Here is a 6,381-nt window from a genome sequence, read left to right as displayed (position 1 = left end):
CTTTGCTCCTGGCTTCTTCTCTGGCCACAGTGGTACTAAGACAGAGAGAAAGCCCTGGGAGGGGCTGGCGTGGGGAGAACTCACTTTGAGACAGAGGGTGTAGAAGCGGCAACAGTGTGAGGTCTGGGTCTCCGGTGGGAGAAAGGTGGGACTCTAGGACTCACTGTCTTCTCTGGTGTGATAAGAAAGAGCTCAGTGACATCATTTCAAGGGCCCCTTAGAGCTGGACTATCTCTGAGGCTAACACTCTACCCTCTTTCAAAGTTTATTTGGGAGTTAAAGGAAAGAAGATGATATTGGAGTCAGCTGAGAGCAGGTTAGAAGAGCCAGTAGAAAACAATGGAGAAGAGCTGGTCTTCAGCTGAGTTTTAAAGGCACCAATGTCCGGCTGAGAATAGAGGGGACAGACCTCGTCTAGGGCCGGAGTCTTGAACCACTGGTGCCAGACCACCCACATCAAATCACCTGGGAAATTTTTAAAATGCTGATTCCTGAGCCTTTCTGGAATCTGGGAGTTTCATATAGAAATCTACATTTTTAATACCCCAGATAATTCCTTTGAATCCTAAAATCTGGAAATGTCTGACCGGGAGAGATAATGCTTACTTGCTAGGGTAGGGAAATAATGTCCCAAATGCTTCTGTTTGGGACCTACGCCATTGTCTTATTTCAAGGATAATTTAACTCCTTATCTTAAGACCACCTGTGTGTTCAGTGGAAGAGCCATCACCTGGGATGACTAAGTGCCCTTTAATAACAGACATGCCTGCCTGACCCAGCTTTCCTCGCTGATCTCCCAACCCCTCCCAGAGGAAGAAGCGGGCTTTCCTTTCAGCCTCTCTCACCTCCTACTGGGAATAAAGGTAGCTCCTCATCTGCTGTAAGAAAAGCTGGGCCCCTGAGGGAAGGGTGCAGTATAGTCAAGTCTGGCCTGGACTGAGGTCACCCCGTGTAGCAGCTCAGCTGAATCCCCATCTCCTGACACTTGGCCTTCAAAATCCTACAGTTTTCAGTTAATCACCAGAAAATGGATACTCCATGTGCCCACAGCTGGGCCAAGTTCCCAAGTTCTGGCTCTAATTAACCCAGGAGCATAAATTGGGGTGGAGTGGGGGGCAGGCCAACCACTCACAGGTTAGCAGCACAGCAGCCTCTCTGGGGTTAGCTCAGGCTCCAGAGCTGGTTAGGCCAGCCCTGCCAGGCAGCCTCCGGAGGAAGAGGAGGAGGAGGAGGGTGGAGATGCAGAGCTTGGAGGAGGAGCCCGAAAGCCTTGGGCAGGGCGGGGCTAAGCAGGCCGGGAGAGGAGGAAATGGGGTGGAGGAATTGTGTGCAGGTCTGTGACATTGAAGGCTGGGCTTCTGAAAGGGCTTGGGGCTGCCTTCTCAGCTCAGAGATGAGAAGGAAGCTCTCACTGGCTGTCCCTCCCCTTTGATGGGATAACTGGAGGCTGTGGCAACCCAGCCTCCCGCCCCAGTGGCCCCACCGAATAAAACCGCCCAAGGAGTGTTGACGACCCCGGAGAGCTTCGGAGCCTGCACCACGGAGGAGGAGGTAAGCACCCTGCTTGATGCTGGGATGGGAGGGTGGTCTTTTCCCCTGAGCTCTCCTTCCTGCTTGCTGGCCTGGAGCAGGGATGCTACTTCAAAGGGAGGCTCTGAGGTACCCTGGGTCCACCACCGGCCACAGGCTTCCGGGAACCTCATTCCTCTGTTTATTTGGGGAGCTCTCTGCTCATGATGGAGGGCCCTGTGCGTGCAGTTGACTGGGTTACAATGGTAGCTGTGGATGGGGATGGTGATCACTCTACGTGGCCGAGGCTTCTTCCATGCACTGATGAGCAGGCAGCCTCAGCTGCCTATAGCTTGGAATGAGTTACCTGTATGGAGGGCCCATAATATGTGAGCATTGGTCATTACCTGTACTATGTCAGGGCCTCTTTCCAAAAACTTACAAAACCATTATGCAGGACTTTGAAAGAAGTACGTGTGTGTGAAGAAGAGAGAGAGACGGAGTTGGGTTTTTGATGATGGTGACTCATGAAAATAGTATTAAAAGCTTATGATTTGCAAAACATGAGGTTGAAATGCTATACATCTTGTTGCAAACCCGTGAGGCAAGTGTCAGTATTACGTACAATTACAGATGAGGATGCTGAGGCTTGGGGAGGTTAGCTGAGCCACTGTTCCCATTGCGCGTTGGGGCACTAATTTAGACTTGGGTGTCTACTTCTCAGGCCTCGGTAGCCCCTTCTTATGGATTTAGAGACTCACTGTTAAAGGCTCACTGTCAGCAGTACGTAACCCACATGGTCTGTGCCATTAAGAATCAGAGACTATCAGCTGGGCAATGGAGTTAGTCTTTCAAACACTGGAGCCAGCAATGGAGAGGAAAGGGAATGTGTTTGAGAGCTGGATACTGGATCAGTGCACTGTGGCCGCTTAGAATTAAATCCAACCCCAAAATGGTTTACCAGGCCTCCCCTGTCTCCAGCCCTCGCCCAGCTTCCAAGCTGGCCTATACCAGGCCCCTCAGTTCATACTGAGCCAGGACCATGAGCTATCTCTGTTCCTCCCCTCTGTTTGGAACACATTCCCAGGGCTTTTCCTGTCTTCAACCAAGTTGCAGCTCAAATGTTGCCTGTTCAAGAGGGCTTCCCAGACCACAGAATCTAAAATGGACGCCCCAAAACCACTACCAGCCCCATTATCTTCCCTTGCAGTGTTGGTTAATTTCGTAAAGCTGACGACAATCTGAAGTTCTGGATTCTTGATTGTAACTTAGGGTGGGGACCTTCCATGTCTTCTGCCTGCTGGACACTGCTGGGCCTCCAGGGTTTAGCAGATTTCCCAATAATAACAGGGGCTCAGTTATAGTTGGCAAGGGAAAGAATAATAAAAGGGATCAGGAGAGATCATGACCACCTGTTTGTCTCCTGCTCCTTCAACACCTCCACTCAATCTCCCTTGGGAAGGCAAACATCTTGTTCTAGAAAGTAAAGAGCTACCTGAGTTTTCAGGTATTCGATGGGGGGAATGATTTCATTTTGGGGGTAACATAGGGAACAAGGCTAAATGGCATCAAATGGATTTAGTTTCCTAGTAAATAGCAGGGTATGTATGATAAGGCTGCCTCTGCTGCCTGCGACTCACCCCAGCATGTTCTTCTGGACACCAAACCTGGCCTTGATCTTAGCATGTAGGGTATTCGCCATGCCTGGGGTACTCACCATGCCAATACAGCCTCAGAAAGCTCAGAATGCACCCTTCCAGCCCTGCTTTATCAAGCCACTCATTCATATTCTCACCAGGCTGTGCTATTTTGGGTGTCATCCATTTATAGGATAAGAAGAGCCCCATATTTGCAATCAGGGGATCCAATGTGCTTCTATGGGCTCTACCACTCTGTCACTGTGGGCAAGTCCCTTTGAGCCTCATCTCACATTTATCCTCAATCAAATAGAAGGCTAACAGCTGACCTTTATAGCCTGTGAGACTAGGAGGTGCACCTGTGATAGCAGTCCTTTGCGGAGTACAGGCGTATGTCGTTTTATTGTGCTTAGCTTTATTGTGCTTTGCAGATGTTGCATTTTTTACAAATTGAAGGCAAGACCCTCCACCAGCAAAAAGATTAGGACTCGCTTGATTATGGTACTCGCTTTATTGTGGGTGTCTAGAATCAAACCCACATCATGCCTGTATTCTTTGTGACAGTGATGTCAACACCAGAGCCATTATCTCTGGCTCACAAGCAGCCGGCCCTGCAAGCAATGGGTGGCAGAGGATACAATTGCAGAAAATTTTGGAGGAAATCCACAATTCCAAAGAAATCTATCAGAGGAAGAGACTTCTCTGCAGGAATCCTTTTCTCCGGCAGCTGCCTTCCTCAAGAATCGACTTAGGCGCTGTAATTAACACCCAGTATTCACTTTGCAGCCAGGAGCAAGAGCAGTAGAACCCAGCCTGGCGATGCTTCTTCCTTGGCAAGCACGCAGCATTTGGCAGTATTTTACAAGCTGGTGGTTTTATGAGTCCCTTCCTGCACTTATGTGTTCTTCATTGTAATGTGTGTGGAGCCTTCCTGGCATCAGCCCTGGCCCTATTTGATTTAAGAGACATCTGATTTTTATTTCTAATCCTCAGGTTGTTCTGTGATTTTTTTTTAAGACACTCCTTATCTGTTCTATTCCCTCATGCTATTCTACATTTTTTTTTATCGCCTTTTATCAAAAATATATTTTGAATCAGGAGCCAAGCGACAGAGTCCTGGTGGTTTTCTGGGGAGGAAGAGGCTCATAAGCAAAGTGGGATTATGGAAAGAGAATCGCATTAAGTGCCTGAAGACATGGGCTCGAGTTCTGGCCATGCTTGTCACTAACCCTCTTCCGATTCCTTGGGCTATGCTGGGAATAATGACAATATTGACAGTGGGCTTTTATTGAGAACTTACTAAGTGGATAATCTCATTTAAATGTTCATGCTGACTGTCTCTGTTTTTGGAAATAAGCCAATGAGCCTTAGAAGGTAGGAGGCCCTCAGGTAGTGAATGATAGAACTCAGTTTTGATGCATGCTGATGCTGATGGATTTATTTCTTTTCTCCAAGTGGCCTTTGAAGAAAATGACAAATATTTTCATAAAGCAAAATTGTGCATCTTGCCAAAAGGGAATATGAAAACCATCAGACCTATTCCAGAGCATACACCGGGTACTTGCCTGAACCCAAACTGTTTTAAATTCTTAAAATCTGTAGGTAGGAGAGCTTGCAGGTACTATAGGCTATGCCAGGGACTAATGATATAATGATGGCAGTCAACATTTATTAACTAAATCTTCATACTCAGCACCGATAGGAGCATTTTGCTCATATTATCGCATGTGCAAGCGGCAGTTCATCACAGTGGTAAAGAGGGTGGGCTCATGGTGTAGTAGAGTGCCTGGCTCTGTCAGCTGCTAACTGTGTGACCCTGGACACGTTTCTCATCCACACTATTGAATATTCCCCATCTATACATGGGGATATTCCCAATCTTTCCTCCGAGTGAGCATTATATACGTGAATACACATAAAGGGCTGAACAGTGCTCGCTGTGTCATGTTCTCTCAAATGTTTGTTGCCCCTGCTTCAGTTCCCTCCGCGCTTCTATGAGCGAGGTCCTCTCACTGCTCTCACGGCCGTCCGTCCAATCGATGTAGAAACTGGGGGAGGGTCAGATCGCATGGCTGGACTCAGGATTTGAAGCTTCAACTGTGCTCTCTAGAGCCTTCTCTCTTCTATGTCATATTTCCTCAATAAACTCTCAAGGAAACACACATTCCTCTGGGAACTCACAGTGGGATGGGAGCTGATACTCCAAGACCCAAGCTACTTTCTCTCCATGCATGTTCCTAAGCTGATACCTTTAGGCTGGTGAGTGAAGGGCCTTGTTGAAAATGACTTACATCTCTGGGATATCGCCCAACCAGCCAGAACTCTCTCCTCTCCTCAGGATTCTTTTGTGGGCAGGCAACCACACTGCCCTTGAGGTGTGAAGTTTGCTGATTAAAAGCAATCAATGGTGCTGCTGTTCCCCCAGACAGAGAGCTGAGCTGGCTGGTCCAGGGCGTCTTCCAGCTCTGCAGTAACATTGTCCTGTGCTGGTTTCAATCTGCTGATAGTCTCTTAAGTTAGCATCAGTGTTGGGATAAAGAACCAGAAAAAAATTGTACAGAGGTCTGTCCTGGGCTGGGCAAAGACAGATGCCAGCATTTGCAGTCTCTAGGCTGTGATACCCAGTTGGGTATTGGAGTTATTTTCTGGGTTCATTCCCCTTTGGATGGGGACTTGCTTCTGTCAAGAATCCAGCCCACAACGTAAGACCAGCATGACCCCTGAAAAGCAGTCATCCTGCTGCTGCCTGCTCTGAGTGTGCGTGGCTCTGATATGCCTCTCAAATAATGACAGTAATTAATAATTAACAGCTTCCTTTTATTGAGTACTTGCTACGTGTGAGTTTATTTAATGAGCTCATGTAATCCTAACATAACAACCCTCTCAAGTAGGTTCCAGTAGTGTCCTTCCTATTTTAGGGAAGTGGAAGGTGGCACTTGGGAGGCTACACACTTGGCCAGGGTCCTCTGCTGAAAGAGGCACCACCATGACCCAGTCCTCACCTCTGTGCCCCACTGCCCCAAACTCCTCCTGCCTGAACCGCCCTCTCTGAGATGGTTTGATAACACGTTACTGATTAGCTGTGGAAAAACCCGTCCAGCTGGGCCAGCCCACGAGGGATGTGGGCAAACCTGCCTTGCCTGGTTTCCCTGGTCCTTCCCACTATGGGCGCTGAACCTGTTTGTTTTTCTTTTGCCTCATCTTATCCAGATGCAGCTGAGCTCCATAACTACTC

General features: G+C 48.2%; 1 protein-coding gene across 1 annotated transcript in view; it reads left to right on the top strand.

Annotated features, from left to right (window-relative positions):
* Positions 1-1,292: 1,292 nt before the first annotated feature.
* ATP10B (ATPase, class V, type 10B) overlaps positions 1,293-6,381 on the top strand; it is a 187,605-nt gene continuing 182,516 nt past the window's right edge. Inside the window, exon 1 of the mRNA XM_005870568.2 lies at positions 1,293-1,551. The gene's annotated coding sequence lies outside the window, so the exon portion shown is untranslated. The remainder of the gene's footprint in view (positions 1,552-6,381) is intronic.

Source organism: Myotis brandtii, unplaced genomic scaffold (genome assembly GCF_000412655.1).
Source record: "Myotis brandtii unplaced genomic scaffold, ASM41265v1 scaffold32, whole genome shotgun sequence".
Classification (NCBI taxonomy): Eukaryota; Metazoa; Chordata; class Mammalia; order Chiroptera; family Vespertilionidae; genus Myotis; species Myotis brandtii.
This window is presented reverse-complemented; position numbering and strand designations above follow the sequence as displayed.